The 16,484-nt window shown below is 39.5% G+C and overlaps 2 long non-coding RNA genes across 2 annotated transcripts in view; one reads left to right on the top strand and one right to left on the bottom strand.

The window, feature by feature from the left end:
- The first annotated feature begins 3,207 nt into the window (after positions 1 to 3,207).
- Positions 3,208 to 16,484, top strand: part of LOC138224674 (uncharacterized) — a 28,054-nt gene continuing 14,777 nt past the window's right edge. The window contains exon 1 of the long non-coding RNA XR_011183116.1: positions 3,208 to 3,390. This is a non-coding gene — a long non-coding RNA (uncharacterized lncRNA). The remainder of the gene's footprint in view (positions 3,391 to 16,484) is intronic.
- LOC107075630 (uncharacterized) overlaps positions 13,750 to 16,484 on the bottom strand; it is a 24,319-nt gene continuing 21,584 nt past the window's right edge. The window contains exon 3 of the long non-coding RNA XR_001477147.2: positions 13,750 to 13,824. This is a non-coding gene — a long non-coding RNA (uncharacterized lncRNA). The remainder of the gene's footprint in view (positions 13,825 to 16,484) is intronic.

The following is a 16,484-nucleotide window of genomic DNA, read 5'->3' as shown; positions in this document are numbered from 1 at the left end:
TCTCTTTGTTTGGAAATTTCCAAAATCTTTTGCATTTTTGTAAAACGTTGTGCTAGCTTCATACGTATCAATTCCCCTGACTGAACCGTTGATGATGATAGTCTATCAAAAAGCATGGCCTCAGTGTTTTAGAAGGTGCATTGACAGAAGAAAAATTAAGAAAGCAGTAGTTCCGTTTTCCTGAAACTCATTTTGAAAGGTTATGTTTTCCCAGTATCCTCCATGTACACCACTGATGTTTCATTATATAATCTCAATTCTTCAACACAACAAGTAAACATGCTTCAAGCTGAAATGCTTCCATAAAATACAAATGCAGGTTTTTTCTTAAACCTAGCACCTTGTATGCCATGCGGTTTTAATTGACAGTTTTAATGTTAATGTTAACATTTTTAATTTTAATTTTGGAAGACGTCATAACTGGAACCCCTAGAGCTTTCAGTTTAAAAAAATAGTTTTGCCGTGCCGGTCTTCAGCCACAACACAGCACTTTGAAAATGAAATGGACGTCGAAGCTAACTCCAGAGCACACAGCTTTTACAAAACCATCAGCTTTATTGCCTCTCTCTAGTACGCGGCGCGAGAGCAAAGTAATTATGTCTAGGCTGGAAACTAGGAAGGCATTATACTCACTGACGTCTTTATACACAAGAATAATTTTATGCCCAGACATTATTAATCATATGACATATAGACCCATCTATATGAGAGATATACAGACCCAGCCTGTCAAGTGCACTTAATTATTCTTTCTCCTATTTATGTGAAACCAAGTTTCAGAGACAGCATTCTTTTTTTCATTTACCACTGTGTAATTTGTGTACATTCGAATCCACCTCTTTCTGGCCCGGACAGTTATTTATAGGTTTCCTGCTGATGAATAAAGCTTTCTCCTGATTTTGCTTTTTCCACGGTTTGTAATCACCAATTGCTAAGCAGTTGAAGCGAAGGTGGGAGGACTGAAGACAATCTGCATCTTGTCAAGGCCTTGCTCTCCTTTGACAGACCACACAGTGCCCAAAAAACAACTGGCTCTGTGTGGTGGAGTGAAATGGAACTCCAGCTGTAAAAATAGCCAGTACTGCACAGCAACAGGACTGACCGTGACTCACCCTCCTTGACCTTTGTTTGACCGTTTGTGAAGTTTTGGTCACAGTTACTTGATGACATACCAGGCTATGTGATGATATATCCGGCTACACTCTGACCAAACACTCATACTGGCATACAGAATGCCTTGTTCATATGAATTAAAGCTCTGAATATACTCTGAACTAAAAAGTGCTTTAAATAACTTTTTCTTTGGGGTAGTGCTTTAAATACCAAAGCTCTGGGAAAGGAATGGATTCTTTATCTTTGGCAGTTTCAGGCACAAAGATGTCTCTATAAATACCAATGTTAATTTTCATTAATAATTTCTGGAATATGAACATCTTTTGTTGTTAGAATAATCACCTTCGGATGTTACTACTTAAAAACAAGACAGATGATTCTTTCTTTCTGTGACTCAGAGATGTGTCATTCTTTTCCAAGCTAACTTGAAGGATTTTGCCATTTGAAAAAGCCCCGTTTGAAGTCTTTCTGTCTCCTAAGTAGGCTTGTTTTATATGGTGCCGGTATTGTGGAAATCTGGTTACAGTGCCTTTGAAATGACATTTCTGCAGCTCGTTTTTTTGTTTTACAGATACAACAGACACGAGAAAAAAAATTCTACAAATGATACCAGAGAACACAAATTGAATATTGTAATGCTTTCTTTTACAGCAGACTTGTAGTGTAATAGAAACTATTATACTGGCAGAAAGTTCTTTAAAGTTATTTCATTGTAATGGAAATTGTGATGTCTATTAATATCTGACTGGCTACTGATGTGAAATCTGTCCCTTTTTTATTTTTTTGCATTCAGCCTGAGTTTTTTTTTTGGTATTTAAATAAAATCCCCTTGAGCCCTGCAGTACATTCTGCATTGTTATGCTCAGTTTTTATAGTGCGTGCCCTGAGGCACAGGAAATTATAGATAGAGGTGTTTTTAGAGAATTTTACAGGCCATCGTTTTGATTAGAGTAAAAAAAAGGCCAATGTATGTAAGAGACACTATATATAGTCAATATCTGAAAGGATTAATTTCAGGTTCCATTAGAAGGAGTTGCCTGGCGTGACATTTCATTTTAAATTGATGGCTCCTTCCAGAAGATAATTCCAGACCCGTAATGACAGGCATTCATTCTCAAACCAGTGACAAAAGCCTTCATCATCTTGTGCTGTGAACTGACCCGATATTGTTTTTTTTTTTTGTCTGCACCTTCTACCCCTTGTCTTTAGACAGGGGAGCGAAATTGCTCTTTCGGTGACGACAAAAAAAAAAAGTTATCGGTTTCAAATGAAATCCCCTACCTCATCCACGGTGTCCAACCCCTGCTACTGCAGGGTTTAATGATATATCTGAAATTGCGACTCGAAAAAACACAATGTCTCTTAGAGCATCATGACAACTAGCAGAAGAAAAAATCCTGATTGAAGAAATGATGCAGGAATTGGCTCTTTGCTGTTATTAAAGAGCCCCCTTCTGGTCAGAAACAGTCATTCTCCATCACTACGAGAAACCCTGGAATCAATTAGCTGCTAACCACTAAACAGCCTGTGCTCATACCGTACGTAACTATTCTTATGTTCTTATGGAATTCCTATTGAAAATGAAGGGTTTGTCAAGAGATCACTTTATATCTTATCCATATCATAGTAATTCATTTCCTGCTGAGGTAATATGACATACTCTTTTATGGCATGATGTATTTGTGAGCTACTCAGATACCTTCCACTATTCTTTTATGAATTAATCATGGACAGTTTCCTTTTGTAAAGTGTTACCAAGGATTCCTGTTGTTAATGTTTTAAATATGTATTTTGTGCAATGAAGCCACACCTCTGGTAACTTATTAGGTGAGCTGCAGCACAACTATGGTCTGAAAATCTCCAATTGTTTATGGCTTAAGCGATATTATATTGTTTCTCTCTCCTGAGCTTTCAATTATTTTTCGTTAAAGCTTTCAGGTGAACAACAGTGCTCATAAGCCAAAACAGCACCAAGTACGAAGCGAGCATGTACCATGCAAATATTTAAATATTTATGTCCTGCCTTTTCTAATCTTCCTCAACAATCTGCTGTTCGCTCACAACAGTGCTTGGCCATTCTGGTCATTTCGGTTTTCATCTGTGCTCATACACAGCGTTGCTATGATATTTATTCTGCCTTGATTATAGTTTCTAATTAAACAGGTTTTTTGTGAAAGTGTGCGCACTAGCTGTTGAACAGAAGCCCAAGCAGATGTCTTGATAAGAAAGTCCTCGCAAGTCACTGCAAAGTTTTATGAAGCAAATTCCCTGCTGTGGGTGAGTAGATGAGAAAGAAAAATGTATTAATTTGGTTGTGTATGCCACTGGCAATTCTGCCTTTACTGAATATCTGATTTCTTGTCTTTGTCCGTCAATAGTGAAAGTTGCCAGTGCAGTTTCATTTTTGCATAAGAACTGAAAAGATAGCTCCAGATAATGTCATTCCATATAAGTTGTGGAAAGTGGTGAATTATGCTTAAAGAGGGCCAGTGCAGTTGTTATATTTTAAAATGATTTTGAAGGTAGAGTTGAGCATCATGGAAGACTACATCAAGAAAAGGAGCAAGGTATACACTACATACTGTATAACTGCATGCAGAACAAAAATACATGATCTGTAGAGTACTTGTAATGTTTGCATGGTGCACCAGTGGATTTCGATACTGCTGGAAAAATGTTCCTGTGCCCAGTGGTAGTCTACATTAGTTGTTCAGGTGGGTAGCTGCGTCAGCATGCGTAGGCTGCAAAGGAACAAGTAATAGGTTTATTCCATGCTGAAAAAAAGAAGAAAGAGAACACAACGTTTCGGCCGTGGAGCCTTCTTCCGTTGTCAACATTAGTTGGCTCTGTCATCACCTGTGTGCAGCAGAGAATGATCCGTTGTACACAACATGGTTCTCACACATACTGTAGCTGATCTTGTGCATAGGAAGGGGATCTCCATGTGAAAAGTGCTACTTTGTTTCTGCTCCAAAGCTCTTTTTAAGATCGAATTGATCAAACAAGCCAGCTATCTTTACAAGCACCTTGTATGTCTTTGTTCAGTTGTTTCAAGGTCTTTAATAGCTGTGATTTAAAAGATGGGCTCGGTTCAAGGCGCAATTACTTAGAGAACAGTTTGGGTAGTTCTCCAGCTCATCAAAATTAGATCAATTAAGTAATTGAGGGTTTGAGCCAAATGACAGCCAGAAGACACCGTGGCACACAGGGAACTGAATTTGAAACCTCTGATTATATCATCACATATAACAAAAGAAATAATATAGGTACTGTTTCATTGTGTTAGAAACGTACTGTACTTTTCCTTCACTCAATTTTCATTGGAACAATCATTGAAATTATCCAGAAGCTAGTCAGATCTCATGCTGTACTCATGGGATGGCTTAATTCATGAAAATGTTTTAAAAAAGAATGTGTGGTCTCTGTGGCCAAAAGTGTAGTAGGTAATGATACAAACATTTCTTTTCGGACAAGGAGTGCCACAGGTTGAATTGTTGGGAGAACATTAGAGTTTTACAGCATGGCAAAATTGCAATACAACTTCTAATTGGTTATGGCTCTCAGTTAGTCTAATTCTAGTCATGAGACCAGATAATGAGATATGATGTACCATCTTTGATACAATTCATTGCAGTAGTCTGGCAGGACAAAAGCTGTGCCAACTCTCAAAACTCTCTGTGCCAAGACTGTTATTAGTTTGGCATTGCTTGTGATTCGATTTGGTTACCTCCCAGAACCATGACCTAAAACGTAGAAAACCAATGTTTAAAAATGCATACAGCAGACATTCACCAAAGAGGATGAAACCACAAAATCTGTCGTTGGTATCCTTTAGCAAAGTATCTGCTGTAAGTCTCTATGTGCTGTGCTTTTGGCATCCCTGCAAAATGATCTCCTGATTGATTATCATAATTATCGATACCAAAGGAGAACGGTGCAAAAATAAAAACATTCAGGGAATAAAAACAGGCTTGAAGAAGAAGCAACCATGCCTCAGAAATGAATAAGATAGAGGCGATATTTTCTATCGCACTTTAAATCCCAGCATCAATGCATGAGAGATTTGTGAACAGTATGATTTATTACACCTCTCATGGAGAGTCTTGCTGGGTCTGACACTCATGAAATGTAAAGGTTGAATTCAAAGAGTAACCCCAGTCATGGCTGTGGTCTATCCCCAGCCTGGAAACTACTGTGCTGAACCTTTGTGATGGACCCGATCGGCCAGAAACTTAGATGAGGTGGAGCCTATTAAAGAAGGCAAAAGCCGTCTTCTGAGCAGAGAAACCTTTTCACTCATCGAAGTTCACTGTGGCATGCTAAGGTTTAAGAAGAGTAAAGGGAAGTGAAGAATAGCAAAATAATGGTAACATTGTGGAAGGTCATGAGAGGAGATGAAGACAAACCAGAGTAAATGCATGCTTTAACCAATCTTAAAATCAGTCAAGCGTACTTTGTGAAAAACCACAAAAGTATCATGTAACTAAACACTCACAAAGGATATTGTGTAGGCGGACTCATGCATGAGCCTGTTACAGAAGTGACATCATCCTCTCGGAAAGCCAGACAGCGTGAGACCCTACAGGGGCAAAAGACCTAGTCTTGATGCACAGTGGAATTGTCTGCTTGCTAAAGAGTGGTGCTATGTGGCTCAGGACCTACTAGTGATCAGAACTGCATCCTTCTGGTCAGAGTAGAGTTGGACTGGTCACTGGTGTTGTATACCATTCACTTGTGGTAGCAGATCTGGTCTTTTGGTGTGGCAGTGTTATCCACCGTCTCTGGACCATGCCTGCATTATATATGGCCTACCAAATACACGTCTCGGCGCTAGAAATGTCATATTTCACTGCTGCTGGACCTGAAAAAGTGATTGCTGGGAGATAACCCAGATAACCCAGATGCCTGCCTGGGAATAAACTGCTGTTCATCTACAACAAGAAACCATGACTTTTCCAGGGGTGCTGTGGTCTGGTTTTCGGACGATTTAATTTTTCTTTTTGCTTCTTTCTTTTTCTGATTTGAAAATGTTTGCTTCGTTTTGGATGAAGCGTCGGCAGTGGAACCCGCAAGGGCAAGGAAAACAGAATTGAGGTTACAGCTGAATGGCTGAAGATGACATTTCTGCAGCAGATGTAATCTGGGTTTGGAATTGCTCATCAAGAAATACCACTTGAACACTCCAAATAACAGCAGTACATCCCTAGCCTTGTACAGTACTAACTTCAGTGAAGAAGAGGGCTGAACTGCTTGGGTATTTAAATACGTTATATCACTCCGAAACCTGGATGAATCTGATCAAATAAAAGAGATTACAAAATTAGTCTTTCCATCACTTATGTTGAAAAGACAGAAATTCAGCTTAGGCACAGTATTTCTTCAGTCATTAATTATCATACTGCTTGTTTGTTGCTTGAAACAGCAGTTTTCAAGATGTATTTGTGTCACGTATCTTCCCATGCCAAGATTCTAATCCTTCTGAACTGGATTTAAAATGAGCACTGTGTATTAATGAATCTACAAGCATTGCAGGAATTCATGTTATCCTTCTTCCTGTGTTTTATATTTATTGCTTGCATTGTTTAGAGTGTAGTGTGAAATTGTCAACAGTGTCAGCATTCTGGCTCTGGTTAACACAGAAAAGATTAATCTGTCTACTTATCTATGTAATCAGTAAGCAATGGCCTAAAATGCATTGCATTTAGCTTTGATGATCTGTGTGCTCTTGCATTCAGCTATGATTCTGTTATTGGCAGCTGCTCAGAGCGTTTTTTCTCTCTCTAATTCTGTTTTCCCTTCACATTTCCACTTTATCATTTTCTAAACAGAAATGGAAATTCGCCTGCTTCTCTGTCATCCATTTGCAAAAAAGTATAGTAAGTAGAGAGACAATAGTTACACAAAGATCACCAGAATACTTTGTCAATTTTCACAAAATGCAGTGCACTGCTAAGTCTTTGGAAATCTGAAATATTTTGGCATTGTTCTTTAGCTTTTAAATCATACCAGTTTTATTGTTAAGAATGATCAGCTGAATTTTGAGCCACAGACACATATTGAGGTCAGTTATATTGGAGATTTCTAAATAACAGGAAGCTTATCCTATTAAACCAGAGGCCTTCATGCCACATAAATGGCTGGTTTATGATCGAGAAGCCTGAGCCAGTAGCCTCCAGTATTTCCCCTTTTCAAGGGAATAAAATCGATTGCTCATCAGACTTTGCAAAACTGCTGACTACACAGGGTATGCATACATTTCTGGCATTATCACAGCACTTTCACAGAGACATTCGGGATCTGTGAAATAGTCATCCACAGGAAAAAGATCAAAGTTAGATGACTGCATAACAGTCAGTGGGCTTTAATCTTTTAAATGCTTTTGAGATTTGAGATTAAATGATTTTCTAGATCTTAGACATATAGAATAGATATATAAGCTAGCTGTAAAACAAGATGTGTATATATAGAATACAATGCAATATACAGTATTTACTATATACACTGTTCATGGCCCCTGTGGTTATTTCAGAATAAGCAATGTTTATCAAGAAATGTTTTATTGTATCTCTAGCAGGAAATGTCCTGCCAGTTATTAGGAGTGAGACAGGAAGAAGGGTGGCCCACCATTTCAGGGAACACGACAGACCAGTGAAGATCACAGGTCTGTAGAATTCCCCATTTCACCTCTCCCAGCTATGATTTCACTCAACCGACTGCATCCTTCTAAGGGGATTCCAGAAAAGTATCGGAAGCCAAGGTGATCCTGAAACATCGATCATGCCTTCCCCATTCTCTGTCTGAGACTAATTTATTTTCAGGACCTCTCCATTCTTTATCAAAGCTCAGCTTTTCACAGGTATCCCCTATCTGTCCATTCATTCAGAGATGTTCATACAGTACATGCACTGTCCATCGCTCTCCTGTCTGTGTCTCCTTTTTCACTACCCCCCACCTGAAGAAAGTTTCACAGCTGAAACATGACTTTTTCTTTCTTTTGACTTTTCATCTTAAAACGAACCTGAGCTCTCTTTGCAGCCAACATATGCCTACGCAGCTCCCTCCTCAAACCCATATACATATTAGCACTTTTATAAAAGGCAGATCAGAAATGTAGAAAAATCTAATAATACCAGAAAGCAAGGAGAAAACATTGAGTGAACATTCATTGAAGAGAAATACAAACCATTTTGCAACAAGAACAAAAGGCGACTGTAGTAATGTGGACTCTGCTTAAGGTTTAATGGGCTTAAATCTTAATGCTTTAATAGGATTTGTTTAAAAAAAATGCTTTTTCATTTTCCATCCTTATGTTAACTTTGGGCCTCGTACAGAAAGCACATCTAATCAAATACGTTGACTTTTCATTTCTGCACTTTTATCGCTTGCCAAAATTTAGATTAAACTTGGTTAAATCCCTCCTGCTTCTCCCATTTCTCTTCCTCTTTCAGTCAGAATGGGATGAATTACAAAAAGAACTTAAGAACATAAAAACTAAAGACGTTAGAAATTGAGTAGCCATATGTAAAGGTTAAGGAAATTCGGAAAAGGATGTGTGGAGAAGAAAGTCTGTATGTTGTCCTATTAATCCATAGCCTTTCATTCCTGTGGCTTAGTTTCAGAGAGGAGTGAGCACACTGTAGTCCGAAAGGGATCCTGTCTCCTGCTACACTCTCAGCATAATATCAATGGCTGGATTTCCAATTAGGCACTGTAGGCACAGTGTCTAGGGCCTACAAAAGAGAGAAACATAAGTGACTAACGAAAAACGAGTTGAAACAACATGCTTGCGATCAACTCTAGGTGCTCCAAATCAATAATCATACACTATCTAGCGGCTGTTCTAGAAACTAGTATCGAAGTGATTGTTGCTCGACTTGCTCCATCAATCACTTGGTTTAGTATTGGAATAGTTTAAAGTGCATCATGTCAATCAACAGAATTCAATTGGTGTTGACACCTCTTTCTGCACATTACGGAGTGAAAGTGCCTAGGTCCTACAAACACCAAAATCTGGCCCTGCTTAATATCAGACACTAGATTTTCCTGGGTTTCAAGCAGCAACAGAGATGTGTTTTCCAGGCGTCAGGTAAAATACCCTCATGAGCCTCCTGTTTCAACAAAGTCAAACTTGTTTTTTTTTATTATTAATGAATATCTCTCTCCGCGGATGGAGGAGGTATTAGATTACATGTAGTGTTGGTATTTCCAATAACTAATGGGTTTTTGCTCTTCCGTTCTTAATTAAAAATGTTTTAGTGTTGCGTAGGCGGTTAACAAACAGACGGTGTGCATGAATATTCCTCAGTGAAGAGCATCTTAGGTTTTCCTTTTCCTTGCAGTACCTTCAGTCTGTACTGATCCCTGCTGGGAACCACCAGTTAGACCTTGTTGGCAATAACATTTATTCCAAATATGTGACCCAACAGTGAACTTCCTCAGCTCGACCACATTAAAATCACTGCTGGTTTCAAGAACTTGAAAGGAGAGGGCTCTGCATGGGAAGTGAGGTGATCTGAATGATAATTTCACATATTGTTTCTTTTTGCTCTGTCATTCCTAATGGCTCCTTGTCAGATGGGCACTGATATATCTCATGTCTTGCACCCCTCTTCCAGAAAATAAGCTAGTTAAGCAGGACTTTGTTCAAGGGGCTGGGTAGAATGAAGGCTGCCTTTTTTTGTTGTTGTTTTTGGAAAGCAAAATGAGTCTACGAGTGACAGTGAACGTTCACGGTGCTGTATACTTGATCAAGATCGGCTGTCAGTGTCAAAATATCTATCTAATTCGTGGTGCTTAGTGAGCCCTGAGGTACAACAACAGTTGTAAGGAAAAGTGATTTCTGTGACAGCACTTTTTTTTAACGCACACTGAGATCCAATTATCTACCTGACAACCTAGCACGGCTCTCTTTCTCTCCACTTCCTTTCCCCCGAGCAGCAAAGGGGTTGCCTAGCAACAAAGCCACGAAGCATGATGTAAAAAAAAAGACTTACGCCAGAGTGGTACAGAGTCAGTACCATCCTGCTAAAGGTGTCTTCTGGGATGCCTTAAAATGACCGTGAAACTCCGAGCCAGTCTCAGAAGTATGGCTGTTTGCTTTGTTGCAGTTATTGTCCAAGCTCTAAATTTTAAGAGGCACTTTTACCCAGCACTGCAAATGGTATGAGCCTCCTGTGGCTTCTGTGTGTTGTTTTCAGTGTTTCTCGAAACACCAAGCAAACCAACAAATGTTCCAACAAACAAATGTTCTGAATTACAGTGTCGGAAAGGGTATCCAGCTGCTTCACATTTACAGTCTTGCAAAGTATTCAAAAAGTCCCATTTTCTTGAATTACAAATGATGTTGTATGCCCTATTCTCCAAAAGTAATATTTTGAATTAAGTGCAGTTCACTAGCAGGTACTGTACACAGCTGACAATCCTATAGGTGTTTGTATAGAATTATTATTTAACTGTCGTATACTATTTATTTTAAATTGCTCATTTTAATGTTACCTTCCGGTCTGCTTTCCTTGTTGGTTTTTTAGTAGTACCAGTCATGATTGGTAAACCGTTTTTTAAACACGTTTTGGAGCCACAGCAACACTGATCAGATTCATGGTTCTATGGCACATTTAAACTGTGTTTCCTATTTTTTCTTGGATTTGTTATTTCATGGTGGTGCACACATGAAGCTGCCTGCCTCATGCGTCAGACCTATAACCAGCGGGCACCACAACCTAGTCGAGAGCAAGATGCTTATAATGGATGTAATTTGTCTTTGCTTTTCACAGCATTTCAGAAACATAATCATGTGGTGAACGAAGTGTATGATCTGGTGTCAGGCTATTCTGTTACTGCGTCTACAGTCCTGGACGTTCTCCCATCCATAATCTCAAGGCTTAAATTTCACAGACAGAAGTCGAAATGTAAGACTGTTGCAGTGTCTGAATTTTAGGATTGACATTTCCACTTCTAAAAGTCACACCATAATTTTCCTGGAGGTTCATGCATGAAAGTCTGTGATAAGGCTCCAAAATGACAGTGAATCCGTGTCAGATAAAACTAGCTCTTCCTAGTTAGTGAGAATCTATGGCGGTCATTCCATCATCACTTTGACTTAGCTGTGCTCTGTGTGCAGAAATATGTAGAAACAATGAATAATGTAATATTCTGTTTTGGGCTTTAGTCTATCTCAAATGGGTTTTACCCATTTGAATCCATCCCCTTAACTAAGAGGTTTTAAGGTATATATGCTAAATGTGGGGTGATATTAAGGAGTACCTTAGTTACTGTACACTACTTTCCCTGATTTATATCAATATAATCTGTATTCTAATGTACATGGAGTTAGAACACTACTCGGGTTCACAGCTATCAGCAAAATATAAGGATTAGCAAACACTGTTGAACCATAGAGTGGCTACAAAAGAATAGGATGTCATTTCTATCTGGCCTGTTTCGTTGTCAGTAGTTAAATGATATGAGGGTTTCATCTAGCCATCTCTTGGAAGAAGTCAGGATATCAACTTCAATAACGCAGCTGTGTGGCTTGTTTCCATACTTTCTTTCTGAAGACACTGAAAAAGGGCCAAGATTGAATTCAGGACTAGACAAACACTTCGCAGATGACATTGAAGGAAAACAAGTGCACACTGATGAATGCAGGTAGCAAAAACGAACTGTGTAATTCTATAAAGAAATTGCACTGAATTTGAAGATGCTCCTTATCAAATCGATTTGGGTGTTCATGTCAAGGTATAATTGTATTCTTGTAGACACTGAAAATACACAATAAAAAGGCTTACAACATTATATTATATTATTAAAACCACAGATTTTATATAAAGGATAAAACATCCTATAAAGCATAGGAGGGTGCTTTATAATTGTACAATTCAGTAACAGGATCTTATTTTAGTCACCATCTTACAAAAAAGATATTTCTGCTGTGAAATCAGTCCAGATAAGAGCAACCGGACACATTCCCACATTAAATGAAATATCATTCACTGGCTAGTTAAAGGACCGCATGTTTTTAGTCTGGAGTAGAGTAGGCTAGGTGGAGACTTCAATTTCTGAAGACACTGGAATAGTCAAGTACTCAAAATCAACAGTGAAACATGACCCAGAGAACACAAGTGGATAGTATGGGGAAGTGCTTGGAAAAGGCAGAACAGGAGATGGACCTTTACACAAAGGTCAGTGGGAGTCTGCAACAAGCAGCTCCACCATGCTGTTGAAGTTCATACCCCCTTTAAAGAAATGGCTGGATAGGATCCATATATCAATTAGCTATTAAAAGCAGGAGGACTAAATTGATTGAGGAGCCTCCTTTTGGTAAATAATAGTAAAAGAGACTATTCTCAGGTCTCCGAATAGAGTACATACCATGGGAAGTCACACTCTTCTGTTCATCGGGGGATAGAGAGCATGGCTGTTACTTGTTTAATGAGCAAGTGCAGCTGAAAGGACACATCAGTCCCTATGTAAATGTAGCTGCACCTTGTTAGTTTCAGTGATGAACAGGAACATAAGGTTAAGCATATGTAGGGGAGGCTTGATTTCAGGAGAAACTGAAGCAGGTGCATATAATCACATCAGTGCTAGCCACGGGTCTACCACTCACAACATAATCAGCAAGAACAGCAATTAAATGACTTGCAGCTTGCAATCACTTTAATCAGTGTTGATTACAAAGCAGGGCCATGTGCTGCTTCAAGACACAATATATATACGATGGCTTGTTTGTTTCTCCGGTTTCTGAAAAAGACAAAAGAGACATACAGTATTTGTCCTGGACATTCACCGTTGTGAATGCACAATTTCACTTCCTTAATAGAGCACCGTGGTACATTTGTAGTCGTGTGAATAGTGTTCGATTTAGAAAAGAAATGAGGGGTTACCAAAATGGTAAAAATCAAGAATTGACCGAGTAGTTTAGTCAATCAGTGAAATAATTATTCATAACACCCAGCTTGTAAGTGATTTTCTAGCAATATACCCCGAGCGGCTGGTATAATTAGAGGCACATTAATTCTTTACTTTCTGGCACAGCTTTGTTGAGAGGAGTAATAATCCAGACACGCTTGGTTAAACAAATATTTATTACACAACACAAACTACACTGCACACAACATACAACACGTGTTACTTTTTGTACCGTATTTACAAAAAAGGTGTTTCAGAGGCCTTACATTCTGGTCACCCAGAAAACCTCAGACTGCTACTAAGGATTAAACTCTTAATGCCTACAGAGGCCACATAAGAGATAAGCTGCCTTCTAACTAAATACAGTGCAACCTACAGTTAAATCTGTCTCTCTGTACCCCAGATGCCACAAAATAAATGGGAGCCTATCTCCCTATCCATAAAAATGCACCCTAAGCAGGAAAGACTCAGTTTCTAACTGGGGTATCTTTTACCAAGAAAACCCAAGTTCCCTAAACACACAGAAAAGCACGCTCTCTCTAACAAGGTTCGAATACTTCGCTCCAGTCGGGTTTGGTTTGGATGATCAAGAAGTAAGGGCTCTCGCCTGGCACAAGCTTCATGTCCCAGATCCTCCGGACTCCTATCTCTTCTCCCTGCTTCTCCTCTTCTTCTTTCCCTTTTCCCTCTTCATGTGATCTTGTATTGTCTGTTTCTGTCCTGCTTGTCACACCCGCTGTGTTTCGGAGCTCCTCCACACCAACGGTCTCGCCCCAGTCAAGCAGCAGCTGGAGGCAACCCCTGTAAAGGCCGCAGATCAGACCCATTAGCCAATCAGGACGGCTCACTGGTTGCCCCACCCTCCACATCCAGACATAGCTAAACGCTCACCCACTCTCATCTCACTGCTCAGTATTGGTATCTCCTTACGAACGCCTTGCCTCGTATCTTCTCTGGCTCTCTAATATATCTAGTGGCCTTGAATTCGGAACCTGTCCTCGACTTCGTTTCTCGTCTAGCCATTTGGCTTTGGTAGTACCGATAACTTTCCCAGTTCTTAACATCTTTTCTGACCAGCGCCCAGAACTCAGCAAGGGGTCCACTGCATCAGTACTGCCTGCCATTACACTGCTCCTTTGCGGTGATTAACCCACACCTTACCTAGGCATACTAAGATAAACTTTACAATTGTTTCTGCTCAAGGAACCCCCCCAGACCTCAGCAAACATCAAGTTCAAGTTCAAGTTTCTTGTTATTATACTTATGTACGGGTATATGGTACAGTATAACGAAATGCTACTTAGCTAGCTCTCAGACGGTAAGCAGTAAGCGGTAAGCAAACATCCTCTCTCATTTGAAGTTTGAAGTGTTTGCTCTTCCCAGTGTCACAGACTTTATCTAAGAGACACTTCTAAGTCACCTAAAGCTGTGACAATATGTTATAAGTATTTGCTGCGGTCGGTGGAAACACTGGTTTGTGATGCAGTGATGTTGGACAACAGCTGAACTTGCGCTCCATTTCAATAAGTGCAATATCTCCCCGCTTGTTTTATTTTCACATTCAGAACATTTAGTTTCACTCCCCCAGGAGATTACGGTGCTCTCATAGCAGGCTTCTAAGTGGCTTCATATCACAGGAGGAGCTCTTTAAAAGATCCCAAGAATGCATCATATGTGGGGGCTTGGGAAAATGTCCATACATCATTCCAAAATAAAATAGTCAAGTTCATTTAAGCGCTTTATGGCAAAAGGAATAGGAGAGCACTCGGCTCTTACTTTGTCTCAAACACACTTCATGCAATTCAAGGGTATTAAAAAAGAAAGAGGAAAAAAAAACCCGTTTTTTTAGGCTTTATTTATGTATTTATTAAAGCTGTCATATTTAATTTAATTATCCTTGGAGGAGAATAAGAGTGCTTTCAAAGTAAATTAATTCAGCATAAAAAATGTTAATGTTAGTAGGTGTTGATATTTTGATTGCAGGGTAATATGAAGAAAGGCTTTTTTTTATGTGAACATGATTAAAAGGTCATTAAACTGGAACAATAGTGCAAGCACAGATGCATTGAAGTGAATTTAAAGATGAAATTATTCTCAGTGCAGCTAAGATAAATGTACTGTAGCGGTGGAGTAAATTAATATTTCTAATCATAGAACAAAAACACATGGCATTGTCATAATATAGACGTATGTTTTGCTCAGACTGGTTGTTAAAGGAGGTATTATTAGGGAGGCAACTGTGTCAAAGCTTTTTTATTACTTTCATACCCATCGTTCGTATTGTTGTGAAGGATCTTTGCAGTCGGCACATTACATTTGTGGCTTCCTGTTAGCGAAAAGCAGAATAAAGCAAAGGAATAAAAAACAGGTGGGATGAAAAGTGTTATATAAATGCAATGAATTGTTACTGATCCTCAAGGTCGTCAAGTTAGTTCTTGAACCCCAGACCCGCCAGGCTCTGCTCAGCTTTTCCTTCTGTCTGTTGCTTATCTTTTCCAAGTAGACTCCTCTGTCTTTTCTGACTGGGGGGGGGGGGGGGGGGGGGGGGGGTGGAATTTGCAGACTCGCTCAGGAGTTTAAAGACCGCAGTTATATCTGCTCCGAGTAATTTCTTGCTCAGTGCTGAAGAGACTCATTTTTTTTTCCCACTTGATAAACTTACTATTCTGGTTTGGGGATCTGAAAATAAATTTGACTCTTTTATGTCCTTGGGGCAGAAGCAGCAAATGACCTTTACGTCTTCTTCAGAAGGGAATCCACCTTTTAGTCAAGCAGAAGCTTTTCTGCCCCCTGAGCTCTCAGTCATAATGAACACAAGCAGGTTTATACGGTAAAAGAGACTGTTAGGCAAGTCTTGCTTATTTGGTTGATAGGGACTTATTGATCCAAGGAATAAATCCCATATTCATTTGAAAGGACCCAGGGAACCAGCTTTAAGATAAGATCATTAGCCATATACAATGTCTTGCATTAGGAATTTGTCTTTTCGCATACCCCAGCTTGTTCTCCATGAGGCACACAGGCGGGGAGAGAGAAGCTTGGGGTCAGAGCACAGGGTCAGCCGTTTATACAGCACCCCTGGAGCAGCTGGGGTGAAGGGCCTTGCTCAGGGGCCCAACGGAGTTGGATTCCTCTGCCAGCCGCGGGATACGAACTGGCAACCTTCCAGCCACAGGCGCAGATCCTGAGCCACAATGCTACCACTCCAGCAGTCCAGTCCACTGTTATCATCCAGTCATGTTTAATAATAATTAGTTTAACACAAGACATGCCTCCTGTTTTCTATTTTCTAAGTGTCTATCATCTTAATTTCCAATAGTGCTCTCAGGTCCCCTTTTTAAATTAGTTAACAGAAAAAAAAATGCTTAACCCATATCTGCAGGGGGTGTTATTAAATCTGGATCTGCTCAGTGCCTTCAAACTAGATGTTACGGAAAACTACCACTGTCCCAATGCTGTTG

This window comes from Lepisosteus oculatus, chromosome 23 (genome assembly GCF_040954835.1).
Source record: "Lepisosteus oculatus isolate fLepOcu1 chromosome 23, fLepOcu1.hap2, whole genome shotgun sequence".
In the NCBI taxonomy this organism is placed as follows: Eukaryota; Metazoa; Chordata; class Actinopteri; order Semionotiformes; family Lepisosteidae; genus Lepisosteus; species Lepisosteus oculatus.
The sequence above is the reverse complement of the archived record's forward strand: the minus strand, read 5'-3'. Positions and strand labels throughout refer to the sequence as shown.